Source organism: Canis lupus, chromosome 22 (genome assembly GCF_048164855.1).
Source record: "Canis lupus baileyi chromosome 22, mCanLup2.hap1, whole genome shotgun sequence".
In the NCBI taxonomy this organism is placed as follows: domain Eukaryota; kingdom Metazoa; phylum Chordata; class Mammalia; order Carnivora; family Canidae; genus Canis; species Canis lupus.
The window spans coordinates 14,278,498-14,300,842 of NC_132859.1; the positions used below are offsets into that span (position 1 = coordinate 14,278,498).

General features: G+C 38.7%; 1 protein-coding gene across 2 annotated transcripts in view; it reads right to left on the reverse strand.

Moving 5' to 3' along the window:
* The window catches only part of PLS1 (plastin 1), a 103,503-nt gene that overhangs the window by 66,173 nt on the left and 14,985 nt on the right, over nt 1–22,345 (reverse strand). The window contains exon 1 of one of the 2 annotated variants that reach the window (XM_072792411.1): nt 7,032–7,217. The exons of the other annotated variant lie outside the window; for it this stretch is intronic. The gene's annotated coding sequence lies outside the window, so the exon portion shown is untranslated. Of the gene's footprint in view, nt 1–7,031; nt 7,218–22,345 lie in introns of those variants that run through there. 2 annotated transcript variants of the gene reach the window in all.

Here is a 22,345-nt window from a genome sequence, read left to right on the forward strand (position 1 = left end):
GGAATACAGCTGTAAGAATTGTTTTAATTCCATTATCTGGTAATTCTAATATCTGTGTCAGTTCTGGGTCATTTTTGGTTGACTGATTTTCTCCTACCATTATGGGTCATATCTTCTTGCTTTGCTCATGTATTTTAGGCTCAGCACAAAAATCTAAAACCACTGCAGTACTTAGGAGGTATCCTTCTGGACTATTTTAATTTATAAATACTCATGTATATTTATATACCTAAGAACCTGTATGTTTTTGAAATGGGGTTATGCCATAGATTTTAAATATTATTTTAATAGCCACATAAAATGGGAAAAGAGAATGAAAATAATGACCTAACATCTTAAACCATTTTGCTCTCCAGAGTGGTATATACCTGGAAGAGGTGAAGATATGCATAAACTTTTATATAAATATACCAAAAATAAAAGTAAAACCAGAGAATCCTTAGTAGTATCAAAAAATTGGAAACCACCTGAATTCCTTTATCAGGTGACTAGATAATTATAGCATATTAACTTGACAAAATACTACACAACAGTTGAAATGAAGTGGGTATTTGTTTTAACATGATTTAACATGTAGGTACTTGTTTTAACATGATTTAACATGTTTTACTCCTTACAGAAAATAAAGAGCTAATGCATAAAATAGCAAATCACAACATTTCTTAAATCTGGTTAGAGAAAATGTGTGTATATTTCATTATTCTCACTATCCTTTTGCATGTTTCACTATCTTATAACTAAAAATATGAAAGAAAACTTACACAAAATAATATTAAATTGGGGCATATCCTACAATTATATATAGCAGTTCTTCTTTCCATCATGCATTTTACTTAACCATCCTCTTCATCTGGTTTTAAGAAAATACATCAAAAAACCTGTTTTTAAAGCAAATTACATAGCACTCCCCTAAGTTAACATTTCAATTTGTGAATATAGAGGAAAAGCTTAAGTGTGCCAGGCTTTGTTCTTTGGCTTAAATAAAGAGCACCTAGAATGAAAGGCTAAATGATGAATGGGGTTTAAAACAGACCAACCTAGACACAGGTATACACAAACTGAGAATTAATAATACAATTTTTAAGTTAATAATATTGACCAAATGAAGAGAATCTACTATGTACCAGGCACTTTATATAAATTATCTCTAATTCTGTTTTTTAAAGTAATCTCTACACCCAACATGGGGCTCAAATTCACAACCCTGAGATCAAGAGTTGCACACTCCTCTGACTGAGCCAGCCAGGCATCTCAAATTATCTCTAATTCTTAAAACAACCCCAGAAGTAGAGGTTTATCTATGTTTACTGATAAAGACATTCAAACTCAACAAGGTTAAGTAACTCACTCAATACCACTCCTCAGGTAGTAAGCACTAGAGTCATATAATTCAAACAACTGTGTAAAGGTCCATGTTCCCACTACTTCATATAAGGTTGGGCCCAGGAAAGTACCAGGATTTGCTACAGTGGAATTTAATCATTCTGCTTACAGAGTTAGACTGACACTCAACATTTGCAATCTTAGAAAAATCTTATTTAACTTCAGTATTTTAAATAACATTAATGTTTTATTTTTGTGTTTTCATGTCATTTTGTGTTTTCATGTCATTTTGTTTATTCAGTTAATATAAGTGCCTCAGAGCAAACACACCAACATTTCCTTCTTAAGCTAGTAATAATGGCCTATACTTTGTGAAAGAAAAAATAGATTTGCAACTGATTCTTCATGATGGTCTAAAACCAAAGACTAAAGAAGACCACCATGACATTGTAAGGAATAAGTGGCATTATCAAGAGAAAGAAGTCTTACATTAATGTGCTTATTTATTTATAATTTGTTTATTTATCGGAGAGAGAGTACAGGGTATATGGCAAGGGCAGAGAGAGAGGGAGAATCTCAAGCGGGGAGCCTGATATAGGGCTTGATTTCATAACCCTGAGATCATAACCTGAGCTCCAACCAAAAGACAGACACTTAACTGACTGCACCACCCAGGTGTCTCTGTGCTTTCTAAGTTACAAATCACTTTCACATATATTATCACATTTGACCAACATCAATCCATTAAGTAGAACTGAAAATAAGTTTCTATGTAACAGTATTATCTGTTTCCCTGTATTATTTTACTCTCATTTTATAACGAAATAGACTCCAAGAAGTCAACCTACATAGCCTAGGTCATCTGGTGCTGAGTATCAAAGCTCATACTGTTTTCAGTGTGCTTGAGTCCCAGCCCCGTGTCCCTTTTGAAAAGCCACACTGACTCTTGAATGTCCAAGAGCAATGAAGACATGAAATAGGATGTCAGGGAAACCAAGGAATCATCTTTCCACATGATATTTAAGGAAGAGATGTGAGCCTCTTTCAATGGATGTTGAAATTAGAAGACTTAGTATAGAGCTTTACAAAACAGTTCTATATGTGGTTCTTCGTACTTTTTAAATTCTAATTTAACCCCAAACTCTCCTTTTTTTCTAATAAGTAAAACAGTTACCGATTACATTCAATAAGAATTATCATTCATAAATAAGATAATGCCATGAGTATGTAATTAGTAGGAAATACAGCATGGCATTTTCAAGGTTATGGTATTTAGTATTGCTGAAAATACTGATTTGCATAGTAAGGTCACAAAATGTTACAGAGAACTAAAAACATACAAAAGTGACAGAAATCAGGATAGAAAGTTAACATAAATTTAGATGAATAGTTTATATTTAAAATGCCTAGATTTGGAGATCCCTGGGTGGCGCAGCGGTTTGGCGCCTGCCTTTGGCCCAGGGCGCGATCCTGGAGACCCGGGATCGAATCCCACATCGGGCTCCCGGTGCATGGAGCCTGCTTCTCCCTCTGCCTGTCTCTGCCTCTCTCTCTCTCTCTCTCTCTCTCTCTCTCTCTCTCTCTCTCTGTGTGTGACTATCATAAATAAATAAAAAAAATTTTAAAAAAAGCAAAAACAGTAAAAGAAAAAATCTCTTTTAAATAAATAAATAAATAAATAAATAAATAAATAAATAAATAAATAAATATAAAATGCCTAGATTTCCCCCATGGCATTTGTTCTTAATGGTCTTTTGATTTTTAGCCTTTTTTTGATCAAAAGCTATGGGCACTGTGTTCATAAAAATGTACACAGATCTAAATTTTGTATATGATTTCAGAGACTCTGTAGATGCACATCCAACCCTCAAGCCCATCCATGTACCTCCAAAAGGTCTACAGGCTCCAACTTAAGAACTACAACCCCAGCTTTTCCCAAAACATTCCCTTGGGAAGGAAATATTTTAGAATAATTTTTGGAGAACACGTTCTCAACAGCTTTCTTCAACATTTTCAGTGAAAAACAAGAAGTGAATCAGCAAGGCTTGCTGGTATAAAACTGAGCAATAAATAACTGCCTCATGAAAGGCAAACATGTATACATATAACCATGATTCACATCTACCAATAAAAGTACACAGAGGTGTATGGGAGGAAAAATAAGGAAGCAAAAGAGGTCTAAAGATTTTCCTGGGATGCCTGGGTGGCTCAGTGGTTGGGCGCCTGCCTTCAGCTCAGGTTGTGATCCTGGGATCCGGGATCGAGTCCCACATCAGGCTCCCTGCAAGGAGCCTGCTTCTCCCTCTGCCTGTGTCTCTGCCTCTCTCTCTCAGTCTGTGTCTCTCATGAAAAAATAAATAAATCTTTAAAAAAAAAGTTTCCTGAGGGGATAATGTTGAAGCTGCATGAGCCTTGAAGAGTAAGGAGACTTTGTAAGTTGTGCTTGGGTATGACATATATTTCTAAAATCTTGACTTAAAAAAGCATATCCTAATATGTCATCCATATTTCTGACTATTCCTTATATTTACTTCCAAGCAGTGACAGTTAGTTATTTATGAGAATGAGTTCATAGGCCTGTGCCTAAAAAAAGAAAAAAGATTTTAAAAAACTAAATGGGATAAAAATCCCAAATAAAAATAAACCTTAAAAGTCAAGCAGTCCTGGGGCACCTAGTGGCTCAGTCGGTTAGGTACCTGACTTCAGCTCAGGTCATGATCTTGGGGTCCTGGGGTCAGCCCCAGTATCAGGCTCCCCACTCTAGTAGGGAATCTGCTTTTTCCTCTTCTTCTGCCCCTTCCCCTTGTTCTAGTGTTGTCTAATGCATAAAAACTTTTAAAAAAAGGAGAAAAAAGCCATCTAGTCCAACCCTCTCTACTGATGAGAAAACTGAGGCCACACCCTTATCTCCTCAAAAGATACCAAGAACAAAGGTCTCCACCAGAGGGCAGGAAGTGAACGTTAGGAAGCAGGGCTAAGGAACAAAATTAGATTTACAAATATTTAACATACTTATTTTCACTAGCAACCTAGATTTACTCCTTATGATAGGGAATCCCGTGTCACTAACATTTCAAGAGAGGAGTGGATATTCCACAAACAAGAGCTGGACAGTGGGCCATCGCTCCTTTGACCACTTCCAATATTTCAACATCCTGAAATTTACGTATGCCTGAGTGGATTGACAAATTACGTATCTTAGCTGAGAGCAAGCCTTTCTTCACTGACTGGGAAAGTAGCTTTAAGAGATGCTTGCACAGAAACCAGGTACTGAAAATACGCTAATCATACAAGCCTACAAAAATAGAAGAGCAGTCACACCTCCACTCCTCCTGAGTCTTCACCAGCTACATTAGCAAAGAAAACAGAGGCAAACGTGACCACAGGTCGGACAAATGATCCAAAATTATCAAGACTACATAAAATAACAGTTTTACACAGTCACTAACAATGAACAATGCCCTGTGTGTATATTGTACCATGAGATAATAGTTATTATAAATATATTCTTTTTTTTTATATAAATATATTCTTTGGAAGTGGTGTATACACAAAACATTTTCATGGATGGGAGAAGAACAATGAAAAAAGCCTGCAGGCCACTGGTCCAAGGACAAAGAGTTCAATGTCCAGCGTCTACTGGAATAGGTAAAGGGAGAACTCTTCCCACCATTTGCTGCTTCTGGTTTAATGACAGCATCTCTTCTATCCTATACGACTGAGAACTGGGTTGGAAACATTTGGAAGGAAAGAAACAGAAGGGATCCTAAAAAGTCTCAATTCTATGCAAGGAGACTGTCAGAAAAGGCCAGGAAATGTTTATAATTCTTAAAGCAATTCAGGCCCAGATACAATGAGCGCTAGAGATTAAAATCAGCACTTCGAGAAAACAGGCAGCCAAGCACTCAGTGGACTCTATTCAGGAGTTCACGATGCTCGCTTGCAGTGCAGACCTAGCCCCAAGTGCCACTCCATTCTCCATAGGATCCTCCTCCTGGGATCCTTACCAATAGGGCCTTTTACAGCACAGAATGTAAGTGAGCGTGAACTTGGACTTTTTTAGTGGCGAGATAAGGCCACGCCATTAGTAACATTTGTAGCTATGCAAAGTAACATAATAAGGGTAATCAAATATCATGCTTTGGGTGGTAAGCTGATCTAAACTAAGGATCATAAAGGAATGTTATCCCCCCTCCTCTGCAAGAACACAATTGAGCATTTGGCCAGTTCATTATGAAAGGACTAGCACAAGGGCACAGCTTTTGTTGGACTCCAGGCATAATACGGGAAAGGGAATTATGGCTCCTTAGAAAGCCATAAAGAGTTTCTTAGGAACTATGTGAAATTTGTCCATGGCACTCACTCTCCGGAGTTCACTGATCATGCTGCGTTTGTTTCTCTCAAAAGAGCCACAGAATAACTCTATTCTATGATGCATACAAATAAACTTAAATGGCTGACTGCCCCACAAAGCTGAGCAGGTAAGTCTTACTAGGAGGTTTGAGAGCTCAGGTCACTGCACAAAGGAAACATACTTAACTTTTTAGAAGCTGGGCCCTTTTAAGAAAGCTCCAGAGTCTTTAATTCTTTGGCACCAGGAGCTGTGCAAACTGCCAGCAGTATCAGTATCCAACTTTCCTCGACATGCATCATTCAAGACCTTCTCAGCTTTACAGGGGCTGGGAACTGCTCATTTTCTGTTTTACTAAGAAAAGAGCTCAAGTGAGGCTGCCACAGCTTCCAAGGTAAAGATCTATAGCTCTCCAGCCAATTTCAGAAACCACTAAAAATGCTCACAGTGAAAGGCAACATGCTTATCTGTACACTATATAAGGAAATTTCCTGAAAGCCTTCAGCCTCTTCCCAAATTCAGTGAAACAGTGTGTGGGGTGGGGAAGCTTTTAAGCAAGAGCACTATCTCCAAGTACATTCTGGTACTTAAAAAAGCAGAAGAGGAAAAATGATGATAAAGAATTTATTTCAATTAAGATATTTTCTTCAGACTCCAGATGGTTGGATATTGTCTTAACATGTCCCAGTACTGGTAACATCTTCTATTATCATTTGTTTTATGTATCCGTGAAATTAAAAGTGTTACTTATCCATGATTAAACCACAGATTGGAAGATGTTCCTAAGAATTTATATACATTTCTAAAAGAAAAATTCAATCAAAAATTATGAACTGAACTTTTCAATCCAATCCTGAGTAAACCAAAACAGCCCCTTCTTACCTAACAAGTATTGCTTAAGGAAGAAATAGTTTTCAAAACAGAGAATCAAAAGAGAATCAAGAACTATGTGACCTCACACCATGGTTACCATTTGCATTGATTATGCAAAGCCACCTAGACTCCCAAAGTAAGAATGCACTAAAACAAAATGAAACATGAGAGGGATTATCTCAATTAAACATAATTTATTTTAAAAAATTTAAAAAATAAACATATTTTATTTTATTTAAGATTTTATTAGAGACACAGAGAGAGAGAGAAGAGAGGCAGAGACACAGGCAGAGGGAGAGGCAGGCTCTCCACACGGAGCCTGATGCAGGGACTCCATCCCAGAACGCCTGGATCACAACCTGAGCCAAAGACAGATGCTCCAGCACTGAGGCACCCAGGTGCCCCAACAAACATATTTTTAAAAAGCAGTTCCAATATCTGAGGCCAGATGATTGCTATTAAGATAAGGGAACATTTTGCATACCTGCTTCGGTTGGTCTTATCACGCGATTTGGAGGTCCCAGGAAACAACTCAGAAAATTTAAAATTCAGTCTAAGATGTGTTTATCCTCAGTTAATCCTCTGCCAAAGTCAGTGTCTGACCAAAGAAAATAAGCAGGGCCAAACTGAAGTTTTCTGCCTACCACTAAGGTTTAAATCTCCCAAGAACCTGGTCTAAAGTAGAAAGGCCAATCTGCAACACGGGTGTGGTCTGGAACTATAAAAAAATCAAGAGGCAAATATGTAGATGATACCACCATATGTTTATGACTAAGGCTTAAAATATATTAGGGTTTTCACTTTACTCTTTAGATTCCATTCAGGCAGGTCTTCTTCCTATGGAATGCAGCTGCCCCATGAAGTCTGATGTTCTTTTTATACACATTTCCTTTGCCACTTTAAATTTTGAAATGGCAACTTTGTTTTCACCATGTGAAAGCTCATTAAGCAATTAAGTATATGCGGACATTCCCAGAAATAAGTAGGAAATTGCACTGAACTTAAAATAAAACAAACTCTAATTCCTACTCAATATTTTTATAGTCCCTGAACTAATTTCAAAGAAATGTACAAAATTACCTTTGAATAGTAACTGGAAACATTACATAGAAGTAGAGAGTGTTAACACTAAAAGTATCTCAAAGGTTGTAGTCCAATTCTACTTTCTAAGTGTGGCAAGAAAAGGTTCACTTATAAAATCCATAATCCATTTTCACTCAACAGTTAATTCTCTGAAGAGGAAGTATAAAACACACTTTATGATACCTCCATAGAAGTGAAGAATGGCTGTTATAAAACTGTTTCGCAAAGTGAAAGAAAAAGTGAAGGGTTTGTATGGTATCAGCCAGTTTAGAAGAAAAAAAAAAGTACATACCATATGATTGCATTTATATCAAATTCTAGAAAATGCAAACTAATATATGGAGATAGGAATCATCTGAATGGCTGCCTGGAATGGGAGTGGAAAGAGGGAGAGACTGTAAAGGGACATGAAGAAACTTTGGGGGGAGGGTAATGAAGATATTCTGCATCTTGATCGTGGTGATGATTCTGTGAGTGCATACGTCTAATCAAAACATACCAAACTGTCTGCTCTAAATGAGTGAACTCTATTATACTTGAGTTCTATGCCAACGATTGTTAAAAATACACTGATATATATTTAAAAGGCACTTGTATTGAGGAAGGCTTATACTTGCTCTATATGGCCACACGATGGCAAAACGAGGATCATTAGGCCAAAATACCAGAACATTTCTGCATCCATACAAGGAAATATATACTGTCCCAGTGGGCCAGAGCCAACCTGGGATGGGATACTAAAGCTCTCTCCATTGGGCATGCTCCAAAACAGGCTCAAAGTATATTTTGGGGGTACAATGTTGTCTTTAGGGATTCCTATGTAGAAAGTTGTATGAAGTATAACCACTAATGATTCTTGTAACAAAAATTACATTATTTCAGCCAACAGACACATTAAAAACAAATGCTCAATATCACTTGGCATCAGGGAAATACGAATCAAAACCACAATGAGATACCACCTCACACCCATTGGAATGGCCAAAATAAACAAGTCAGGAAACAACAGATGACATAAGGATGTGGTGGAAAGGAATGAAAACTGATGCAGCCACTCTGGAAGACAGTATGGAGGTTTCTCAAAAAGTTGAAAATAGGGATCCCTGGGTGGCGCAGCGGTTTGGCACCTGCCTTTGGCCCAGGGCGCGATCCTGGAGGAGACCCGGGATCGAATCCCACATCGGGCTCCCGGTGCGTGGAGCCTGCTTCTCCCTCTGCCTGTGTCTCTGCCTCTCTCTCTCTCTCTCTCTGTGTGACTATCATAAATAAATAAAAATTTTAAAAAAATTATTTAAAAAAAAAAAAGTTGAAAATAAAGCTACCCTATGACCCAGCGACTGAACTACTGGGTATTTACCCCAAAGATACAAATGTAGTGATGATCTAAAGGGGCACCTGCACCCCAATGTTTATAGCAGCAATATCCACAATAGGGGGCTAGGGTAACTGGGCGATGGGCATTAAGGAGGGCATGTGATGCAATGAGCACTGGGTGTTATCTAAGACTGATGAAATACTGACCTCTACCACTGAAACTAATAATTTTTATATATTAATTGAATGTAAATTTTTAAATTTAGGGTGGACCGTTTACAGATGCTTGTGACCCTGCTGATGTGTGAAATCCTGCTAACTTCTTGACTAAAACAGGGATTTGCTGTGTCTGATTGTCCCCCGAAGACTTCAAGTTCACAGGAAGAGTCAATTATCTGCCCAATGAATCCTTTTTTAGGGGGCAGAGGAGCATGTAAGAAATATTTTATGATACAAATAGAATTGGTTTTCAACTCTTTTAATAGATTTTTAATAAGACTTCTTCAGGTTGGCTAAGTCATTTCTGTGTCTATTTGCTTCCTGAATTTTGAAGTGTGGTGTTTTTTTTCCTTTTCATTTTTGCCATGGTTGTTGGTTTTCACCATTAGAAATTCCTTTCCCACTTTTTCTTAATTTAATTTCAATTGAGTTAATATACAAAGCAGCACTGGATTCAAGAGCAGAATCCAGTGATTCATCACCCACATAAAACACCCCATGTTCATCCCAACAAGTGCCCTCCTTAATGTCTGTCACACATTTAGCCCATCCCCCACCCGTCTCCCCTCAGCAACCCTGTTTGTTCTCTATAGTTAAGAGTCTCAAAAAAAAAAAAAAAAGTCTCTATGGTTTGCCTCCTTCTGTTTTTATCTTATTCTTCCTTCCTTTCCCCTATGTTCATCTGTTTTGTTTCTTAAATTCCATGTGAGTGAACTCACGGTATTTGTCTTTTCTCTGACTTATTTCGCTTAGAATACTACAATCTAGTTCTATCCACATTGCTGCAAATGGCAAGATTTCATTCTTTTTGATCACCAAGCAGTATTCTACTGTGTGTGCGTATACACATCTTCTTTCTCCATTCATTGGTCGATGGACATTTGGACTCTTTTCCATAAGTGGGTATTGCTGATAGTGCTGCTATAAACATTGGGGTGCCTATGCCCTTCCAAATCAGCATTTTTGTATCCTTCAGATAAATATCTAGTAGTGCAATTGCTGGGTCCTAGGGTAGTTATATTTTTAACATTTTTGAGGAACCTCCATACTGTTTTCCAGAGTGTTTGCACCAGCTTGCATTCCCACCAACAGTGCAAAAGGGTTCCCCTTTCTCTACATCCTTGCCAACACCTGCTGTTTCCTGAATCACTAAGTTTAGCCATTCTGACAAGTGTGAGGTCCTATCTCATTGTGGTCTTGATCTGCATTTCCCTGATGATGAGTAGTGTGGAGCATCTTTTCATTTGTTAGCCATCTCTGGATGTCTTCTTTGGAAAAGCATCTATTCATGTCTTCTGCTCATTTCTTAACTGGATTACTTGCTTTTGGGTGTTGAATTTAAAAAGTTCTTTACAGATTTTGGATACTAACCCTTTATTCGATATGTCATTTGCAAACCTTCTCCATTCTGTCAGTTTTAGTTTTGTTGATTGTTTCCTTCACTACGCAGAAGCTTTTTACCTTGATGAAGCCCCAATAGTTCATTTTTGCTTTTGTTTCCCTTGAGACATGTCTAGTAAGAAGTTGCTGCCGCCGAGGTCAAAGAGGTCACTGCCTGTCTTCTCCTCTAGGATTTTGATGGTTTCCTGTCTTACATTTAGGTCTTTCTTTCATCCATTCTGAATTTATTTTTGCGTATGGTGGAAGACAATGGTCCAGTTTCATTCTTCTACATGTTGCTGTCCTATTTTCCCAACAGCATTTATTGAAGAAACTGTCTTTTCTGCTATGTCAATCATATGTTGAGCAGTTGAGAGTCCATTTCTCTATTCTGTTCTATTCTGTTCCATTGATCAATGTGTTTCTTTTTGTGTCAATGCCATACTGTCTTGATGATTACAGCTTTGTAATGCACTTGAAGTCTGGAATTGTGATGCCTTCCACTTTGGTTTTCTTTTTCAATATTACTTTCACTATTTGGGGGTCTTTTCTGATTCCATATAAATTTTAGAGTTGTTTGTTCTAGTTCTGTGAAAAATGCTGTTATTTTGATAGGGATTGCCCAGTGCATCCTTTTCAAGAAATGGATCCTGTGGCTATCTCTTTTTTTGAAAAATAATATGTAAAGTGGAAAATATGTAGAAAATAAGATAATCTCAATTGCTCTTAAGCATACCATTCAGAAACAACCAAGGAGCCAATATGTTATCAATTTCTACACACGTATATAAATATATTTTTCTTTTCACAAAGTTCTTATCTTTTTGTTTTTCTTATCTTTCGATATAGTTTTACTTAACATTAGTATGAAATTTCCTGTATCATTAAGCATTTTTTGAAAACATGCCTTTCATGCTTCATTAACAGTCCACATTATGACTATATGCCATTATTTATTTAAGCATTCATGTTGATAACTAAGGTGGTTTCCAGTGTTTTACCTTTAGAAATAATGCTTCCACATCCTTGAACACAGAAAATGAATGGACAATGAATAGCCCTGAATTCAACTTCTCTCATATTTTATCCACGCCATTTTGTTACAAGCAATTTCACTTTCCACTCTTCTGGAGAAGTGCTGTGGTAGACAGTTAATATGTGCAGCATGGTGGCTGCCACCTTTGCTGACTAGTTTTTTTCTTGAGTACCTACTATTAACCTCAACCAAAGTCCCAGAAAAAATATACTAATTTGATCTCAATAAAAACTATGCAGAACATGATGCAGTATCAAGGCACCACTCAAGGTCCAGTACATGGTGGATTTTAACAACTTGTGGAATATTCGAAGCAAAAGTATTGTTTGAACCAATACAGTATCAATAAATATTGGAAAATAATCTGACTTAAAGTTGTTTATGTAACTGCAACTATTTATAAAGCAAGAACATTTAGAAAAGGATTTAGTCAGTGTTTAAGTGCACCTTCCAGGCAGGAGCCACATTTCTAAAAAAATCCCTGTAAGCCCATATATACTTACTTGGAGATTTGTTTATAGGAATTATTTTCACAGTATACGAATTTTTTCCTATATCTTAAAAACAATTCATTTCTCGGGATGCCTGGGTGGCTCAGTGGTAGAGCGTTTGCCTTCAGCCCAGGGCGTGATCCCGGAGGCCTGAGATCGAGTCCCACATCGGGCTGCCTGCATAGCCTGCTTCTCCCTCTGCCTGTGTCTCTGCCTCTCTCTGTGTGTCTCTCATGAATAAATAAAAATAAAACCTTAAAACAAAAAACAATTCATTTCTCAAACTTCTAAAATGTCAGGGTAGCAATTACCCTTGATAGTAGTGACAACTGGAAGGAAGCAGGAAGGTTTGGGGGATGCTGGTAATAATTCTGGTGTCTTGATATAGATGCTGATATCATGGGAGTATCATTTTGTGAAAATTCATCAGGTTATACACTCATGATTTGTACTGTTGTCTGCATGTATACTGCATGTTAATTAAAGATTCTGAAATGGACAAAAAACAGAGTCCCATCCGTTGCTCCCATCATACGCTGCTAGGTAATCTGATAGGATAAGAATTAATATATTTAGTAAAAAAATATATATATATTTTTTTATATATATATAAATATATATATATATTTTTTTTAGTAAAAGATGAATTGGAAACCTCATCTCTAATAATCCCAGTCTATTCCTTAAATTAGATATTCTTAGCAATGTCCTTTTGTTAACAACATGAACAATTACACATATCTTGCAGAATTTTGGTGTATCGATAATACAATCACAGTCATTTACATTTAGTACTTCAAATCAATTCAGTAAGTAGTTCTGAGTACCTACTATGTCCAAGATGCTGTATGGGCATTTTTAATGCTGTGCAGATGTATGAAGGAAAATATCTGAGAAAATTTTAAATGGCCTTCCAAAGACTGGCAGATGATATAGATTCTTTTCATCATTTTAAGTCACCCACTGGGGAAAATGAGTAGATGCCATACTTTCTACATCTTGGAAAATGTTTCCTAGAATTGGTAGGTGTCAAAACTTGTCATTCACTTGTACTGTTAGAGATAAATGGAAAGAAAGACAGAGGGCAGACTGGGTAGTTGAGAGGGCATGAACAAAGGAGTGGAAGCATGAGAGCCTATGGCATGCAATGAGGAACTAAAGGTACATATCTTGGTTGAATGATTGGCCCTACTTCACATCATAATTTTCTTCTGAATCTAAATTACCAGAGAAGCAGGCACAATGTGAATTATTTCCCCTTGCAACACACAGAGATAAGTGCCGCTGTAGTTCTCCTTGACTATACAAAGCCCCTGAAATATCCTTTCCGAAACTACTTATTTTTGAATCTGGCCCTGAGATGATCTCAATTTAGAAAAATATCAGGTCACATCTTCTCATATCCATCAACATAAATGCCTGGAACCCCGCCGGGAGTGATAACCACTGCCGTCTTATCTGTCAACAAAGGCAGTGTTTCAGGCAATGGCAGGTAAATTATTCCCCCCAAATATGCCCATGCCCTAATCCCCAGAACCAGGTTATCTTACACAGCAAGAGGGACTTTGACTAGGGGTATGGGCCTTGGGATGGAGCAAATTATCCTAGATAATCTAGAGAGACCCAACCTAATCCCATGAATTCCTTACGAGCTGAGAACCTTCCCCTGCAGGGAAAGGAAGAGGAGAAAGAGGAGAGATTCAAAATGTGAGGAAGGGCTGGACTCTCTGATGTTGGCTTTGAAGATGGAGGAAACAGGCCATAAGCCAAGGAACACGGGTGACTTCTAGAAGCTGGGAATGGCCTTCCATTTAAATCTAGTAAGAAAATGAGGATCTCAGGTCTACTGCCTCAAGAAATTGAATTCTCCCAACAACTCAAATGAGTGATGGAAGAGATCCTCCCCCAGCCCCTTCGGAGAGGAGCAGCCTTGCCAACATCTTTAGCCCAGTGAGAAGGTCCACATCATCAGACTTCTGACCTACAGAACTGTAAGGTAATGTCTTGTAGAAGTCACTAAATTTTGTTAGGGGAGCCAAAGAAAGCTAACACGGGCTCACAGTTTTATTCAGAATACGATGTTCTTATCACCTTGGCCATGGATTGCCCACAAGAGAGAACAGCTATCATTTAGGAGAAGCAGAGGGAAAAGAATAGTATGTTTGTAAGGCAGGGCCAGTTTTTCTTTAGGACTGTCCTTAAATAAATTTTCCCTTCAGTAAAATATACACATATATTGGAAGTTAGTCAAATAGTTTAGCCCCTGAAAAAGAAAAACACTACAAAAATGAAAAGATTCAAGAGTCTGTCAATAATGATGAGTGGGATGCCTTACTCTTAACCTCACCTGGTAGACTGGGGCCCAGAGATGTCTGCAATAGACGGTAAATGCTACCCAGCAATTAGGTGAAATGGTTCTCATTAGCTGTCATGAATTTTACCAGAGGAGCTTATGCTAAATATAGATTCCTGGGTCTCATCCTCAAAGATTTCTAGAAGTTTTAGGGTAGGACCCAGAGATATGAATAAGATCAAAATTCACAACTTCTACATTTTGTCCCCTAATGAATAATTAATACTGCTGAAATATTCCTACCAACCATTCTCTCAAAATCACTTAAGACCTCTCCTATTCTGACCTAGGCCCAGAGCAATTCTTGTCAGGAATCAGCCCATCAAGCAAACTAGGTGGTTAAGAGGTGTACAGCTTTGGTATAAACAGACATACACTTGATTCTGCTCTTGCTCTTACAGTGTTCTGGGCAAATCACAGAAGGCCCCTGAACTTGTTTCCTCTTCTGTATAAAGGGAATGACCAGTCCTACCTACCCAGTATAGTTAACCAAATTTAACACACTTCTTGAAACATAATAACTATTCAGTTGCTGTGATTATTAACAGCACCATTAATTTCATTTTTAGATGAAATCTGAGCAAAATATTTATAAGCAGAGGTAGTTTGAATTCTTCAGCATTTTTCATTACTGTAACAGTACTGGAAAGATCTAAGTATTCAATGGAAGTAAGCTTCCACTCCGGACTACATGGAATGCAGTATGTTTACAAGAGGCTGTATTATGAGGGGGATATAAATAAATAAAAGGAACCATAAGATCCGCATCTCTTTGAGACTGTATATAGTCAATGAGGTATAATTTTATTTCAAACCTCTAAAAAGGTTGGTGCCAACAACAACAAAAAAAACCTTTCCCAAGCACAAGCAGTTAGGAAATTTATCTCTTTTTTCACCTTAAAATATAAAACACCAACTATATGGATTGAGACTGGTCCTTGCTATCACTGAATATTTTAATGGCCACCTCTGTTCTGATGTGAAGGCCCCTGAAAGTAAATCTCAACAACCAGTTCAAGGTCACAAAGTAAGATAAACAGTCTCAACATCCAGGTGAATATGAAGAACATATATAATCATGTCAATAAACAATATACACAATTCAGTAACATGAAACAGAATAGACACAAACAGGAAGCATAGAGCCCAGCCTCATTGAGTCCATGCTGATGACAAATGATAGTCAAATGGCCTGTAGCTGGGCTGTAGAAAAATTCATCAGAGACTAAAAACTTAATAAAATACAAATATATGAATAGTAAATTATAAACAATGATATTGTAAGGAATATCTATATAACACAATACCTATTCCATTATTTTCTTCTTATATATTTTAGTGTTCATTTCTTTGCCTCTCCTTTATTCTTTATTCTTTTTTTTTTTTTTTTTTTTGCCTCTCCTTTATTCTTTAGAGGAAAGGTATGCAACGTTAATAGATGAAAAAAGAGACATTTAAAGGAAGTCTTGATGCTTGCACCTGCTAAGCCTTCTCAGACTATAGTCCCCTAGAAAGGGCAGGATTATCGGTTGGGGGTAAATCCATTCTCCTATCTTATGTTTCCATGAGGGCCTGTTGTAAAAGCAGCACTTCTGGCCTCTTCTCTACATTCCTTTTTCATTCTCCCTAAGGAAGGGGGCACTGATTTATCTTACTGGTGAGATGTGTCTTGGGTCCATTGAAACTCCTCTACTGCAATGATTCTCAAACTTTAACTGCAACAGAATCACAGGACGTTTGAGCCCCACATCTCAGAATCTCAGCTTCAGTTCATTTGGGTTAGAGACCACAGATCTACACTTCTAATAAGTTCTGAGGTAATGCTGGGTGCTGCTTGTGTGGGGACCATACTTGGAGAACCCACTGCTATACTGAATGGGACCAAAGTGCTCAATGTCATTATCTTCACATGGCTTGCACTTTTTCTCTTTAGCAGTAGCTTGTCCTCAGGACACAAACTCTCCCTTCCTCCATCTGGTAAGCAACCCAAAGGCAACTATCTAGCAAGTCTGCCTGGGATGAGATGAAAAAAGTTAAAATCTGGGGGAAAAAGGTATGAGGAAGACCACTTGGCCCCAGGCTGTAGTCATGGTCCAGTTGCATCGGGAATAAATTTGGTATTTTGAACTGTGAGAGGCCTCTATTTCTCAATCAGTTTAGAGAAGAGAATAGTATAAATCATCAGCTCCCTAAACCCAAGAGCATCCAACATTATGATTGTGGGAATAACTAGGAATTCCAAAGGCTGTGCCCTCATTCTGGAAGCAGAGTGACGGTCTTGTCTAAGTCATAAAGTTGAAGCCAGAGGACATCAAGTGTGCATACTGAATAATGTTCCTGCCCTTGAAGTATATGTAGGTATCACCAAAGAGGTGCAAATGGAGAGAAGATATAAAGCCTCAGGAAATTCAGCCTAGATTGCTTCTCTGGGTAGACCACGACCAACTGCTCAGACCAGGCTGTCTAGCTCAACAGCTCCCTAGCCACCCACAGCTAAGCAAAGTCCCCTGGGATACTCCTTGGCCACCCCTTCTACCTTGGGTCTCGCAGCTCTGCTTCTATGCTATGTCCCACAGATACTTTTGTGTCTCAGCTCTCAAATGACACCCTGGCTTTGAATCCTAATGTGTAACTAGTTTTGCCTCCTCTCTGCTCAGCCTCACTCAGCTCCTAGAGTCCTTAACAGGGATTAGCATCCCCAGGACTTCTTTCTGTAGGAGGGAAACCTGGAGAGCAAAAGGTTTTCCTTAAGAAGAACAAGAAATTAACATGCAATCTCTCAGCAAACAGAAAAAGAGAGAAAACCGTGAAACTCATGCCAGGTCTTGCAGGTCATCACCTCCCTGCTCCTGGGGTACCCATCTCAGGCCTTTTGTAACTACTTCTTTACCACCCTAAGAGGCTCTCCTGGCTACCAAGAGACAAAATGGCACCCAGGGGCTCCATCCTGCCTGGACACATGTCCCTTGTGGCTCATTAAGGGTCTTTTAAATTTGGGGGTGAACCTAGAAGCAGGGGATTAACATAAAATTCGGATTTCTATTTTCTCTTTTAAAATCAGGAGGCCTGGGGTGCCTTGGTGGCTCAGTCAGTTAAGTGTCTGCCTTCAGCTCAGGTCATGATCTCAGGGTCCTGGGATGGAGCCTCATGTCGGCCTCCCAGCTCGATGGGGAGCCTGATTCTCCCTCTTGCCCCTGCTCATGCTCTCTTGCTAACTCCCTAATAAGTAAAATCTTTAAAAAATAAATAAATAAAACAAAACAAATCGGGCTAGCAACACTGAGCCCACATTTCTACATCGTAGCACTGGGCTAGGCCAGTGACAGCTGTGCCCCTTCAACAGATGTAAACAGTTTGCCACAATCCTATGATTCCTAGCTACTCTCATTTCCCATACAGCATACTTAAATGAACGGTAGTTAAGCAAGAGCTCTACTACCTGCCATAAACTTCCTGAGCTACCCCTGAACTCAAACTATTAGGGCTATCCTGTTGACAGAAAAACAGGTGTATTTTTTTTTTCCTCCTCAGTGGTGCTTGCTTCCATTCTCAGTCCCGAAGCCGTAATTGTAGGAATCATAAACAAATGTACAAGTGCTTACCCCAAAGTGGCCCAAACTCATGGAAGGTGATGAGAAACACAATAAACGGACTGGAAATAAAAAGGCAATCCCCTTTTCAACATCTCTAGTTCCCTAAAAGATCAGGACTCGAGGAAGAAAAAGTAGCCATATCCTGTGTTGGTACAGGACAGAAATTCCATAATTAGAAGTAACCAAATATAGAAATTTATGGCACACTTAATTTTAGATTATATATAAAGCAAATACAATTTTATTGTTTTTGGAAAGACCATCAACTGGCAGCCCCTTTAATTTAGAAATAAATTAAAATTTATTTTATGCTCAGAAAACAAAAAAAAAAAAACAAAAGGAAGAGAGAAGCTAGACCACTGAGAAAGGAGAATTACTATCTAGGAAATTATCATGGTGCAATAAAAGTGTTCAAAGATCTTTCCTTGTCTTGAATCATCTTTTATTTGCATGTATATCCTGGTTGAAAGTCCTGCTAAGCCACCATCAACTGATAGAGGTATCACAGCCAGACACTTGCTCCAGAGTGGCACAAGTTTGGGTATCTCTTGATTCCCGGTCTTTGCCCAAAAGATTAGTGAGTTGGTGTCAAGGTGAATATTTGATTTTTAAAATCCTTCCCTTTCTCACTTCACTCCTTCCAAGGCCAACACTTAACTGGGAAAATAAAACGTATTGCAACTTCTCTCCTTAAGACATTCTAGGACAAGAATGGATTCCATAGTCCTTTTCCTCCTGGTTCAACATAAAACAGATCCAAAAGTGAATCAGAAATGTTCAACAGTCTAGGGATATTTCACAGGTTGTGCTCACTTTGGGATCTAACCTTTCCACTGATTCAGATGAACAATGCAAGGAGGGCTAAGGCTAAATCTATAGTAGAATGGTTGGCCCAGTGTGGTGACTAATAAGATCACTTGGGAATATAATTACAGAATCTTTCCACATAATAGGTCACATACATAAGCTTTATATACAAATATATATATACAAATATAAAGTATCTATATTATGATCTTTGAACTGGACACGAGGAAACGCTCAATTGTAAATCTGGCCTTGCCCAGATTCTCAGTGATGATTCAATTAGTTTAGAAAAGAGGAACATCTCTTTTATCTGGAATTAGAATCTGAGCTGGTGATCTTTGCTCACAGACAGAAACAAGTTACAATTAAATCAGTAAAAACTATTAGAACATTTGCTTCCTAAATGTTTCCTTTTGCAATTATATACTTGCTTCTTAGGAAAAATAATTTTTAAAAGATTTTATTTATTTATTTGTGAGAGACACAGAGAGAGGCAGAGACAGAAGCAGGCTTCTTGCAGGGAGCCCAGTGTGGGACTCAATCCCTGGACCAGGATCATGCTCTGAGCCAAAGGCAGATGCTCAACCACTGAGCCACCCAGGCGTCCAGAAAAATAATTTTTTAATTTTAGTTACCACTTCTATTTTCTTACACTACAATAATTTTAAACAAAAGGGCAGCCCTGGTGGCTCAGTGGTTTAGCGCCGCCTTCAGCCAGGGGCATGATCTTGGAGACCCGGGATTCAGTCCCACATCAGGCTCCCTGCATGGAGCCTGCTTCTCCCTCTGCCTGTGTCTTTGCCTCTCTCTCTCTCTCTCTCTCTTTCTCTCTCTGTCTCTCATGAATAAATAAATAAATAAATAAATAAATAAATAAATAAATAAATAAATAAAATCTTAAAAAAAAACACACAGTTTACTATTTTAGGGGCACCAGGGTGGCTCAGTCCATTGAACGTCCAATTTTTGGTTTCAGCTCATGATCTCAGAGTCATGGGATCGAGCCCCACATTGGGCTCCCTGCTCACTGTGGAGTCTGCTTGAGATTCTCTCCCTCTTCCTCTGCCCCTCCCTGTCATGTGCACACTCTTTCTCTCTCTCTCCAAAATAAATAAATCTTAAAAAAAAAATACCTCAATAAATATAAGCTTTAATCATCATCACCTGAAGTATTATAACACAAAAAAACCCTATTTTTTTTCTTATAAGTTTTTCTTTATTCCCTTAGAAGATGCTGTCCTGAACATGAAAGACTCCTAACTCTGGGAAACGAACAAGGGGTAGTGGAAGGGGAGGTGAGCAGAGGAATGGGGTGACTGGGTGACAGGCACTGAGGGGGGCACTTGACAGGATAAGCACTAAGTGTTATACTATATGTTGGCAAATCAAACTCTAATAAAAAAATATACAAAAAAAAAGATGCTGTCTTGATATCCACAAATGTATATCAAGTTGCTGAATCAGCCATACCTAAATTGTTAAAAATTTAGTTTATGGCAAAACTCATTTGGAATTCAGTATCAAGTAATTATTTCTAAATATTTCAGTATATTTTCCTCTTTCCTGGAGTTTTGGGGGTGGGGGGTTTGGGTTTAGGTTAGGGGTTTGTTGTTACTGTTGTTTGGCAAACCAACCACTTATCTTGCCCTAAAGAAGGTGAGGCAAAGACATTTGCTGTTCAGTGAATTGCCATGTGCTTCCCTCTCACTTCCAGCAGGATTACATGATCAGTTCCAATCAATGGTTGTGAGTAGAAGTAATTTGTGTCAAACTAAGTCAAAGCAATTCGAAGCTAGTGTGTGAGCCTCTAGCTCCTCTTCCCCCTCGCCCACGGAAGTCCTGTGTTAAAACAGCAAAATCACAAAAATCACAGCAACTGGGATCTGAGTCATTCATTGCATATACAACAGCTGCTCTGGAGGACAGCCAATGCACACTGACATTTATGTGAATAAGAAATCAATGGAGATTTCTGGGTTATCTGTTGCTGCTTTATAGCTTATCCTATCTTAACTCATACAGAAAGTAATGACCAGAAAGAAACCTTGTATCAGTCTGTGATCGATCTACTTGGGCCACTTATAAGGATTAGCTGAATCAAGTAGGAAAAATTTCCAAAGCTTCCTCAGACCTTTTGTACAACTTTATTATTTCATTTCAAGTGCATTTATAGATTATTACTACACCTACTCTTTTTAAAAAATATATTTTATTTTTTATTCATGAGAGAGACAGAGAGAGAGGCAGAGACATGGGCAGAGGAAGAAACAGACTCCCTGTGGGGAGCCCAATGTGGGACTTGATCCCAGGACCCTGGGATCACACCCTGAGCCAAAGGGAGATGCTCAATCACCGAGCTACCCAGGTGCCCCAACACTTACTCTTTTCCAAAGTCTTTAAGACCAAATCCTCTATGCTACTCACTTATTAACAAACTCAAGATCTTGCTGAGACATACAATGAGCAATGTATATTAAGCAATGTCACCACTGACCAATGTTAGTTGAATATATTGTTCTCCTACATGGCAGTTTTCCTGTTTTATGCTCTCAGACGTCATTTCAGGAGACACATGTGGCAGTGGAGTTAGCAGGCCACAGACAGATAAGATGGCATAGTGACATGGGCAAAGCTGGCTCTCCTTTGTTAGCAATCCACAAGCGTGCTTTTAATAGGACTGATTTCAGTGGGGCCTTGAACAGAGAGAGATGCTATCTCCCCCAGCTGGCAGTAAAAATATCCAGGATGATAAGAACTCAAGGGATCTTTGGGTGGCGCAGCGGTTTGGCGCCTGCCTTTGGCCCAGGGCGCGATCCTGGAGACCCGGGATCGAGTCCCACATCCGGCTCCCGGTGCCTGGAGCCTGCTTCTCCCTCTGCCTGTGTCTCTGCCTCTCTCTCTCTCTCTCTGTGACTATCATAAATAAATAATTAAAAAAAAAAAAAAGATTTAAAAAAAAAAAAAGAACTCAAGCCTATGTCCTTCAAAACATTCCTGATTTAAAACCTTTGGAAACTCTGGAACCTGGCCTGGACAGCAGTAAGGTATAAACCTCAAATCTGGATTCAAATCTCAGCTCAACTACTGACAGTTGTGTGAGTCAGGCCACAAGACACAGCATCCTCGACCCTCAGTTCCCTGCCCCCTTCACAAGGCATCTGTCAGGATTACTGGAATTGATGGTGGTCAAATACTCACTGTATGTTGTACACTTGCTACCTCAGGACCATGGAATTCTTTTTTTTTTTTTTTTAAGATTGATTGATTGATTGATTGATTGATTGATTTATGATAGAGAGAGAGAGAGAGAGGCAGAGGCAGAGACACAGGAGGAGAGAGAAGCAGGCTCCATGCCGGGAGCCCGACGTGGGACTCGATCCCGGGACTCCAGGAGGCGCGCTGGGCCAAAGGCAGGCGCCAAACCACTGAGCCACCCAGGGATCCCCAGGACCATGGAATTCTTAAAGTCAATCTGAATTTCTATTAACTTCATGTTTTATGACAAGCAAAACATCATTCTTG